Raw genomic sequence first — 12,178 nt, 5'->3', positions numbered from 1 at the left:
GCGTTGCACGGGAGAATGTGAAAAGTGTTCATATGTAGTAAAAACCTGATAAATCCGTCCGTTTTCGTCATTTGTTATCGAATCGACTTAAAGCCAGATCGTCACATTGGCCGTTCTTCTCTCTGAAACGGTTACATTTATCGTCTGCAAAGCTATGTCGCGTGCTGCAGTATACCGAAACACTAAAAGCACCATAGTAGAACACAGAAGAAGCTTCTATGTTGAAGTAATAGCCAGTAAGAAGTAGTACAATTCAAGTTTTAGTTGTCGATTATTCACTTTTTAGCATGCTTTGGTGGCTTGGACATGACCTAGGACCTTAAGATTTTGCATGAAAGGAGGACTAGCAGCCGCGTTGCATGGGAGAATGTGAAAAGGGTTCATATGTAGTAAAAACCTGAGAAATCCGTCCGTTTTCGTCATTTGTTATCGAATCGACATAAAGCCCGATCGTCACATTGGCCGCTTTTCTCTCTGAGACGGTTACATTTATTGTCTGCAAAACTATGTCGCGTGCTGCGGTATGCGGAAACACTTAAAGCACCATAGTAGAACACAGAAGAAGCTTCTAAGTTGAAGTAATAGCCAGTAAGAAGTAGTACAATTCAAGTTTTAGTTGTCGATTATTCACTTTTTAGCCGGCTTTGGTGGCTTGGACATGACCTAGGACCTTAAGATTTTGCATGAAAGGAGGACTAGCAGCCGCGTTGCACGGGAGAATGTGCAAAGTGTTCATATGTAGTAAAAACCTGAGAAATCCGTCCGTTTTCGTCATTTGTTATCGAATCGACTTAAAGCCAGATCGTCACATTGTCCGTTATTCTCTCTGAAACGGTTACATTTGTTGTCTGCAAAGCTATGTCGCGTGCTGCGGTATGCCGAAACACTAAAAGCACCATAGTAGAACACAGAAGAAGCTTCTAATTTGAACTAATAGCCAGTAAGAAGTAGTACAATTCAAGTTTTAGTTGTCGATTATTCACTTTTTAGCCGGCTTTGGTGGCTTGGGCATGACCTAGGACCTTAAGATTTTGCATGAAAGGAGGAGTAGCAGCCGCGTTGCCCGCGAGAATGTGAAAAGTGTTCATATGTAGTAAAAACCTGAGAAATCCGTCCGCTTTCTTCATTTGTTATCGAATCGACTTCAAGACAGATCGTCACATTGGCCGCTTTTCTCTCTGAGACGGTTACATTTATCGTCTCCAAAGCTATGTCGCGTGCTGCGGTATGCGGAGACACTAAAAGCACCATAGTAGAACACAGAAGAAGTTTCTAAGTTGAAGCAATAGCCAGTAAGAAGTAGTACAATTCAAGTTTTAGTTGTCGATTATTCACTTTTTTGCCGGCTTTGGTGGCTTGGACATCACCTAGGACCTTAAGATTTTGCATGAAAGGAGGACTTGCACCCGCGTCGCACGGGACAATGTGAAAAGTGTTCATATGTAGTAAAAACCTGAGAAATCCGTCCGTTTTCGTCATTTGTTATCGAATCGACTTAAAGCCAGATCGTCACATTGGCCGCTCTTCTCTCTGAAACGGTTACATTTATCGTCTGCAAAGCTATGTCACGTGCTGCGGTATGCGGAAACACTAAAAGCACCATAGTAGAACACAGAAGAAGCTTCTATGTTGAAGTAATAGCCAGTAAGAAGTAGTACAATTCAAGTTTTAGTTGTCGATTATACACTATTTAGCCGGCTTTGGTGGCTTTGACATTAGGTGGAACCTTAATATTTTGCATGAAAGGAGGAGTAGCAGCCGCGTTGCACGCGAGAATGTGAAAAGTGTTCATATGTAGTAAAAACCTGAGAAATCCGTCCGCTTTCGTCATTTGTTATCGAATCGACTTAAAGACAGATCGTCACATTGGCCGCTTTTCTTTCTGAGACGGTTACAATTATCGTCTGCAAAGCTATGTCGCGTGCTGCGGTATGCGGAGACACTAAAAGCACCATAGTAGAACACAGAAGAAGCTTCTAAGTTGAAGTAATAGCCAGTAAGAAGTAGTACAATTCAAGTTTTAGTTGTCGATTATTCACTTTTTAGCCGGCTTTGATGGCTTGGACATGAGGTGGAACCTTAAGATTTTGCATGAAAGGAAGACTAGCAGCCGCGTTGCACGAGAGAGTGTGAAAAGAGTTCATATGTAGTAAAAATCTGAGAAATCCGTCCGTTTTCGTCATTTGTTATCGAATCGACTTAAAGCCAGATCGTCACATTGGCCGCTCTTCTCTCTGAAACGGTTACACTTATCGTCTGCAAAGCTATGTCGCGTGCTGCGGTATGCCGAAACACTAAAAGCACCATAGTAGAACACAGAAGAAGCTTCTAAGTTGAAGTAATAGCCAGTAAGAAGTAGTACAATTCAAGTTTTAGTTGTCGATTATTCACTTTTTAGCCTGCTTTGGTGGCTTGGACATGACCTAGGACCTTAAGATTTTGCATGAAAGGAGGACTAGCAGCCGCGTTGCATGGGAGAATGTGAAAAGGGTTCATATGTAGTAAAAACCTTAGAAATCCGTCCGTTTTCGTCATTTGTTATCGAATCGACATAAAGCCCGATCGTCACATTGGCCGCTTTTCTCTCTGAGACGGTTACATTTATTGTCTGCAAAACTATGTCGCGTGCTGCGGTATGCGGAAACACTTAAAGCACCATAGTAGAACACAGAAGAAGCTTCTAAGTTGATGTAATAGCCAGTAAGAAGTAGTACAATTCAAGTTTTAGTTATCGATTATTCACATTTTAGCCGGCTTTGGTGGCTTGGACATGACCTAGGACCTTAAGATTTTGCATGAAAGGAGGACTAGCAGCCGCGTTGCACGGGAGAATGTGCAAAGTGTTCATATGTAGTAAAAACCTGAGAAATCCGTCCGTTTTCGTCATTTGTTATCGAATCGACTTAAAGCCAGATCGTCACATTGTCCGTTATTCTCTCTGAAACGGTTACATTTGTTGTCTGCAAAGCTATGTCGCGTGCTGCGGTATGCCGAAACACTAAAAGCACCATAGTAGAACACAGAAGAAGCTTCTAATTTGAACTAATAGCCAGTAAGAAGTAGTACAATTCAAGTTTTAGTTGTCGATTATTCACTTTTTAGCCGGCTTTGGTGGCTTGGGCATGACCTAGGACCTTAAGATTTTGCATGAAAGGAGGAGTAGCAGCCGCGTTGCCCGCGAGAATGTGAAAAGTGTTCATATGTAGTAAAAACCTGAGAAATCCGTCCGCTTTCTTCATTTGTTATCGAATCGACTTCAAGACAGATCGTCACATTGGCCGCTTTTCTCTCTGAGACGGTTACATTTATCGTCTCCAAAGCTATGTCGCGTGCTGCGGTATGCGGAGACACTAAAAGCACCATAGTAGAACACAGAAGAAGTTTCTAAGTTGAAGCAATAGCCAGTAAGAAGTAGTACAATTCAAGTTTTAGTTGTCGATTATTCACTTTTTTGCCGGCTTTGGTGGCTTGGACATCACCTAGGACCTTAAGATTTTGCATGAAAGGAGGACTTGCACCCGCGTCGCACGGGACAATGTGAAAAGTGTTCATATGTAGTAAAAACCTGAGAAATCCGTCCGTTTTCGTCATTTGTTATCGAATCGACTTAAAGCCAGATCGTCACATTGGCCGCTCTTCTCTCTGAAACGGTTACATTTATCGTCTGCAAAGCTATGTCACGTGCTGCGGTATGCGGAAACACTAAAAGCACCATAGTAGAACACAGAAGAAGCTTCTATGTTGAAGTAATAGCCAGTAAGAAGTAGTACAATTCAAGTTTTAGTTGTCGATTATACACTATTTAGCCGGCTTTGGTGGCTTTGACATTAGGTGGAACCTTAATATTTTGCATGAAAGGAGGAGTAGCAGCCGCGTTGCACGCGAGAATGTGAAAAGTGTTCATATGTAGTAAAAACCTGAGAAATCCGTCCGCTTTCGTCATTTGTTATCGAATCGACTTAAAGACAGATCGTCACATTGGCCGCTTTTCTTTCTGAGACGGTTACAATTATCGTCTGCAAAGCTATGTCGCGTGCTGCGGTATGCGGAGACACTAAAAGCACCATAGTAGAACACAGAAGAAGCTTCTAAGTTGAAGTAATAGCCAGTAAGAAGTAGTACAATTCAAGTTTTAGTTGTCGATTATTCACTTTTTAGCCGGCTTTGATGGCTTGGACATGAGGTGGAACCTTAAGAATTTGCATGAAAGGAAGACTAGCAGCCGCGTTGCACGAGAGAGTGTGAAAAGTGTTCATATGTAGTAAAAATCTGAGAAATCCGTCCGTTTTCGTCATTTGTTATCGAATCGACTTAAAGCCAGATCGTCACATTGGCCGCTCTTCTCTCTGAAACGGTTACACTTATCGTCTGCAAAGCTATGTCGCGTGCTGCGGTATGCCGAAACACTAAAAGCACCATAGTAGAACACAGAAGAAGCTTCTAAGTTGAAGTAATAGCCAGTAAGAAGTAGTACAATTCAAGTTTTAGTTGTCGATTATTAACGTTTTTGCCGGCTTTGGTGGCTTGGACATGACCTCGGACCTTATGATTTTGCTGGAAAGGAGGACTAGCAGCCGCGTTGCACTGGAGAATGTGAAATGTGTTCATATGTAGTAAAAAAATGAGAAATCCATCCGTTTTCGTCATTTGTTATCGAATCGACTTAAAGCCAGATCGTCACATTGGCCGCTTTTCTCTCTGAAACAGTTACATTTATCGTCTGCAAAGCTATGTCTCGTGCTGCGGTATGCGGAGACACTAAAAGCACCATAGTAGAACACAGAAGAAGCTTCTAAGTTGAAGCAATAGCCAGTAAGAAGCAGTACAATTCAAGTTTTGGTTATCGATTATTAATTTTTTGCCGGCTTTGGTATCTTGGATATAAGGTGGAATCTTAAGATTTTGCATGAAAGGAGGACTAGCAGCCGCGTTGCAGGGGAGAATGTGAAAAGGGTTCATATGTAGTAAAAACCTGAGAAATCCGTCCGTTTTCGTCATTTGTTATCGAATCGACTTAAAGCCAGATCGTCACATTGGCCGCATTTCTCTCTGAGACGGTTACATTTATAGTCTGCAAAGCTATGTCGCGTGCTGCGGTATGCGGAAACACTAAAAGCACCATAGTAGAACACATAAGAACCTTCTAAGTTGAAGCAATAGTCAGTAAGAAGCAGAACAATTCAAGATTTGGTTATCGATTATTGACTTTTAGCCGGCTTTGGTGGCTTGGACATGACCTAGGAACATAAGATTTTGCATGAAAGGCGGACTAGCAGCCGCGTTGCACGGGAGAATGTGAAAAGGGTTCATATGTAGTAAAAACCTGAGAAATCCGTCCGTTTTCGTCATTTGTTATCGAATCGACTTAAAGCCAGATCGTCACATTGGCCGCTTTTCTCTCTGAGACGGTTACATTTATCGTCTGCAAAGATACGTCGCGTGCTGCGGTATGCGGAAACACTAAAAGCACCGTAGTAGAACACAGAAGAAGCTTCTATGTTGAAGTAATAGCCAGTAAGAAGTAGTACAAATCAAGTTTTAGTTGTCGATTATTCACTTTTTAGCTGGCTTTGGTGGCTTGGACATGATCTAGGAACTTAAGATTTTGCATGAAAGGAGGACTAGCAGCCGCGTTGCACGGGAGAATGTGAAAAGTGTTCATATGTAGTAAAAACCTGAGAAATCCGTCCGTTTTCGTAATTTGTTATCGAATCGACTTAAAGCCAGATCGTCAGATTGGCCGCTTTTCTCTCTGAGATGGTTACATTTATCGTCTGCAAAGCTATGTCGCGTGCTGCGGTATGCGGAGACACTAAAAGCACCATAGTAGAACACAAAAGAAGCTTCTAAGTTGAAGCAATAGCCAGTAAGAAGCTGTACAATTCAAGTTTTGGTTGTCGATTATTGATTTTTAGGCGGCCTTGGTGCTTTCGACATGAGGTGGAACCTTAAGATTTTGCATGAAAGGAGGACTAGCAGCCGCGTTGCACGGGAGAATGTGATAACGGTTCATATGTAGTAAAAACCTGAGAAATCCGTCCGTTTTCGTCATTTGTTATCGAATCGACTTAAAGCCAGATTGTCACATTGGCCGGTCTTCTCTCTGAGACGGTTACATTTATCGTCTGCAAAGCTATGTCGCGTCCTGCGGTATGCGGAGACACTAAAAGCACCATAGTAGAACACAGAAGAAGCTTCTAAGTTGAAGTAATAGCCAGTAGGAAGTAGTACAATTCAAGTTTTAGTTGTCAAGTATTCACTTTTTAGCCGGCTTTGGTGGCTTGGACATGACCTAGGAACATAAGGTTTTGCATGAAAGGAGGACTAGCAGCCGCGTTGCACGGGAGAATGTGAAAAGTGTTCATATATAGTAAACACCTGAGAAATCCGTCCGCTTTCGTCATTTGTTATCGAATCGACTTAAAGCCAGATCGTCACATTGGCCGCTCTTCTCTCTGAAACGGTTACATTTTTCGTGTGCAAAGCTATGTCGCGTGCTGCGGTATGCGGAGACACTAAAAGCACTATAGTAAAACACAGAAGAAGCTTCTAAGTTGAAGCAATAGCCAGTAATAAGCAGTACAATTCAGGTTTTGGTTATCGATTATTGATTTTTAGGTGGCTTTGGTGCCTTGAACATGAGGTGGAACATTAAGATTCTGCATGAAAAGAGGATTGGCAGCCGAGTTGCACGGGAGAATGTGAAAAGTGTTCATATGTAGTAAAAACCTGAGAAATCCGTCCATTTTCGTTATTTGTTATCGAATCGACTTAAAGCCAGATCGTCACATTGGCCGCTTTTCTCTCTGAGACGGTTACATTTATAGTGTGCAAAGCTATGTCGGGTGCTGCGGTATGCGGAGACACTAAAAGCACCATAGTAGAACACAGAAGAAGCTTCTAAGTTGAAGCAATAGCCAGTAAGAAGCAGTACAATTCAAGTTTTGGTTATCGATTATTAATTTTTTGCCGGCTTTGGTATCTTGGATATAAGGTGGAATCTTAAGATTTTGCATGAAAGGCGGACTAGCAGCCGCGTTGCACGGGAGAATGTGAAAAGGGTTCATATGTAGTAAAAACCTGAGAAATCCGTCCGTTTTCGTCACTTGTTATCGAATCGACTTAAAGCCAGATCGTCACATTGGCCGCTTTTCTCTCTGAGACGGTTACATTTATCGTCTGCAAAGATATGTCGCGTGCTGCGGTATGCGGAAACACTAAAAGCACCAGAGTAGAACACAGAAGAAGCTTCTAAGTTGAAGTAATAGCCAGTAAGAAGTAGTACAATTCAAGTTTTAGTTGTCGATTATTCACTTTTTAGCCGGCTTTGGTGGCTTGGACATGATCTAGGAACTTAAGATTTTGCATGAAAGGAGGACTAGCAGCCGCGTTGCACGGGAGAATGTGAAAAGTGTTCATATATAGTAAACACCTGAGAAATCCGTCCGTATTCGTCATTTGCTATCGAATCGACTTAAATCCAGATCGTAACATTGTTCGCTTTTCCCTCTGAGACGGTTACATTTATCGTCTGCAAAGCTACGTCGCGTGCTGCGGTATGCGGAGACACTAAAAGCACCATAGTAGAACACAGAAGAAGCTTCTAAGTTGAAGTAATAGCCAGTAAGAAGTAGTACAATTGAAGTTTTAGTTGTCGATTATTCACTTTGTAGCCGGCTTTGGTGGCTTGGACATGACCTATGACCTTAAGATTTTGCATGAAAGGAGGACTAGCAGCCCCGTTGCACGGGAGAATGTGAAAAGTGTTCATATGTAGTAAAAACCTGAGAAATCCGTCCGTTTTCGTCATTTGTTATCGAATCGACTTAAAGCCAGATCGTCACATTGGCCGCTTTTCTCTCTGAGACGGTTACATTTATCGTCTGCAAATCTATGTCGCAGGCTGCGGTATGCGGAGACACTAAAAGCACCATAGTAGAACAAAGAAAAATCTTCTAAGTTGAAGCAATAGCCAGTAAGAAGCAGTACAATTCAAGTTTTGGTTATCGCTTATTGATTTTTAGCCGGCTTTGCTCCCTTGGACATGAGGTGGAACCTTAAGATTTTGCATGAAAGGAGGACTAGCAGCCGCGTTGCACGGGAGAATGAGAAAAGGGTTCATATGTAGTAAAAACCTGAGAAATCCGTCCGTTTTCGTCATTTGTTATCGAATCGCCTTAAAGCTAGATCGTCACATTGGCCACTCCTCTTTCTGAATCGGTTACATTTATCGTCTGCAAAGCTATGTCGCGTGCTGCGGTATGCGGAGACACTAAAAGCACCATAGTAGAACACAGAAGAAGCTTCTAAGTTGAAGCAATACCTGTAAGAAGCTGTAAAATTCAAGTTTTGGTTATCGATTATTGATTTTTAGCCGGCTTTGATGCCTTGGACATGAGGTGGAACCTTAAGATTTTGCATGAAAGGAGGACTAGCAGCCGCGTTGCACGGGAGAATGATAAAAGGGTTCATATGTAGTAAAAACCTGAGAAATCCGTCCGTTTTCGTCATTTGTTATCGAATCGACTTAAAGCCAGATTGATACATTGGCCGCTTTTCTCTCTGAGACGGTTACATTTATCGTCTGCAAAGATATGTCACGTGCTGCGGTATGCGGGAACACTAAAAGCACCATAGTAGAACACAGAAGGAGCTTATAAGTTGCAGTAATAGCCAGTAATAAGTAGTACGATTATTCACTTTTTAGCCGGCTTTGGTGGTTTGGACATGATCTAGGAACTTAAGATTTTGCATTAAAGGAGGACTAGCAGCCGCGTTGCACGGGAGAATTTGAAAAGTGTTCATATATAGTAAACACCTGAGAAATCCGTCCGTTTTCGTCATTTGTTATCGAATCGACTTAAAGCCAGATCGTCACATTGTCCGCTTTTCTCTCTGAGACGGTTACATTTATCGTCTTCAAAGCTACGTCGCGTGCTGCGGTATGCGGAGACACTAAAAGCACCATTGTAGTACACAGAAGAAGCTTCTAAGTTGAAGTAATAGCCAGTAAGAAGTAGTACAATTGAAGTTTTAGTTGTCGATTATTCACTTTTTAGCCGGCTTTGATGGCTTTTACATGACCTAGGACCTTAAGATTTTGCATGAAAGGAAGACTAGCAGCCCCGTCGCACGGGAGAATGTGAAAAGTTTTCATATCTAGTAAAAACCTGAGAAATCCGTCCGTTTTCGTCATTTGTTATCGAATCGACTTAACGCCAGATCGTCACATTGGCCGCTTTTCTCTCTGAGATGGTTACATTTATCGTCTGCAAAGCTATGTCGCGTGCTGCGGTATGCGGAGACACAAAAAGAACCATAGTAGAAAACAGAAGAAGCTTCTAAGTTGAAACAATAGCCAGTAAGAAGTAGTACAATTCAAGTTTTAGTTGTCGATTATTCACTTTTTAGCCGGCTTTTGTAACTTGGACATGACCTAGGACATTAAGATTTTGCATGAAAGGAGCACTAGCAGCCGCGTTGCACGGGAGAATGTGAAAAGTGTTCATATGTAGTAAAACCTGAGAAATCCGTCCGTTTTCGTCATTTGTTATCGAATCGACTTAAAGCCAGATCGTCACATTGGCCGCTTTTCTCTCTGAGACGGTTACATTTATCGTCTGCAAAGCTATGTCGCGTGCTGCGGTATGCGGAGACACTAAAAGCACCATAGTAGAACACACAAGAAGCTTCTAAGTTGAAGCAATAGTCAGTAAGATGTAGTACAATTCAAGTTTTAGTTGTCGATTATTCACTTTTTAGCCGGCTTTGGTGGCTTGGACATGACCTACGACCTTAAGATTTTGCATGAAAGTAGGACTTGCAGCCGCGTTGCACGGGAGAATGTGAAAAGTGTTCATATGTAGTAAAAACCTGAGAAATCCGTCCGTTTTCGTCATTTGTTATCGAATCGACTTAAAGCCAGATCGTCACATTGGCCGCTTTTCTCCCTGAAACGGTTAGATTTATCGTCTGCAAAGCTATGTCACGTGCTGCGGTATGCGGAGACACTAAATGCACCATAGTAGAACACAGAAGAAGCTTCTAAGTTAAAGCGATAGTCAGTAAGAAGTAGTACAATTCAAGTTTTAGTTTTCGATTATTCACTTTGTAGCCGGCTTTGGTGGCTTATACATGACCTAGGACCTTAAGATTTTGCATGAAAGAAGGACTAGCAGCCGCATTGCACGGGAGAATGTGAAAAGTGTTCATATGTAGTAAAAACCTGAGAAATCCGTCCGTTTCCGTCATTTGTTATCGAATCGACTTAAAGCCAGATCGTCACATTGGCCGCTTTTCTCTCTGAGACGGTTACATTTATCGTCTGCAAAGCTACGTCGCATGCTGCGGTATGCGGAGACACTAAAAGCACCATAGTAGAACACACAAGAAGCTTCTAAGTTGAAGCAATAGTCAGTAAGATGTAGTACAATTCAAGTTTTAGTTGTCGATTATTCACTTTTTAGCCGGCTTTGGTGGCTTGGACATGTCCTAGGACCTTAAGATTTTGCATGAAAGGAGCACTAGCAGCCGCGTTGCACGGGAGAATGTGAAAAGTGTTCATATATAGTAAAAACCTGAGAAATCCGTCCGTTTTCGTCATTTGTTATCGAATCGACTTAAAGCCAGATCGTCACATTGGCCGCTTTTCTCTCTGAGACGGTTACATTTATCGTCTGCAAACCTATGTCGCGTGCTGCGGTATGCGGAGACACTAAAAGCACCATAGTAGAACACACAAGAAGCTTCTAAGTTGAAGCAATAGTCAGTAAGATGTAGTACAATTCAAGTTTTAGTTGTCGATTATTCACTTTTTAGCCGGCTTTGGTGGCTTGGACATGACCTACGACCTTAAGATTTTGCATGAAAGTAGGACTTGCAGCCGCGTTGCACGGGAGAATGTGAAAAGTGTTCATATGTAGTAAAAACCTGAGATATCCGTCCGTTTTCGTCATTTGTTATCGAATCGACTTAAAGCCAGATCGTCACATTGGCCGCTTTTCTCCCTGAAACGGTTAGATTTATCGTCTGCAAAGCTATGTCACGTGCTTCGGTATGCGGAGACACTAAATGCACCATAGTAGAACACAGAAGAAGCTTCTAAGTTAAAGCGATAGCCAGTAAGAAGTAGTACAATTCAAGTTTTAGTTTTCGATTATTCACTTTGTAGCCGGCTTTGGTGGCTTATACATGACCTAGGACCTTAAGATTTTGCATGAAAGAAGGACTAGCAGCCGCATTGCACGGGAGAATGTGAAAAGTGTTCATATGTAGTAAAAACCTGAGAAATCCGTCCGTTTTCGTCATTTGTTATCGAATCGACTTAAAGCCAGATCGTCACATTGGCCGCTTTTTTCTATGAGACGGTTACATTTTCGTCTGCAAAGCTATGTCGCGTGCTGCGGTATGTGGAGACACAAAAAGAACCATAGTAGAAAACAGAAGAAGCTTCTAAGTTGAAACAATAGCCAGTAAGAAGTAGCACAATTCAAGTTTTGGTTGTCGATTATTCACTTTTTAGCCGGCTTTTGTGGCTTGGACATGACCTAGGACATTAAGATTTTGCATGAAAGGAGCACTAGCAGCCGCGTTGCACGGGAGAATGTGAAAAGTGTTCATATGTAGTAAAACCTGAGAAATCCGTCCGTTTTCGTCATTTGTTATCGAATCGACTTAAAGCCAGATCGTCACATTGGCCGCTTTTCTCTCTGAGACGGTTACATTTATCGTCTGCAAACCTATGTCGCATGCTGCGGTATGCGGAGACACTAAAAGCACCATAGTAGAACACACAAGAAGCTTCTAAGTTGAAGCAATGGTCAGTAAGATGTAGTACAATTCAAGTTTTAGTTGTCGATTATTCACTTTTTAGCCGGCCTTGGTGGCTTGGACATGACCTACGACCTTAAGATTCTGCATGAAAGTAGGACTTGCAGCCGCGTTGCACGGGAGAAAGTGAAAAGTGTTCATATGTAGTAAAAACCTGAGAAATCCGTCCGTTTTCGTCATTTGTTATCGAATCGACTTAAAGCCAGATCGTCACATTGGCCGCATTTCTCCCTGAAACGGTTAGATTTATCGTCTGCAAAGCTATGTCACGTGCTGCGGTATGCGGAGACACTAAATACACCATAGTAGAACACAGAGGAAGCTTCTAAGTTGAAGCAATAACCAGTAA

This window comes from Schistocerca gregaria, chromosome 10 (genome assembly GCF_023897955.1).
Source record: "Schistocerca gregaria isolate iqSchGreg1 chromosome 10, iqSchGreg1.2, whole genome shotgun sequence".
In the NCBI taxonomy this organism is placed as follows: Eukaryota; Metazoa; Arthropoda; class Insecta; order Orthoptera; family Acrididae; genus Schistocerca; species Schistocerca gregaria.
Note: the sequence above shows the minus strand (reverse complement) of the source record.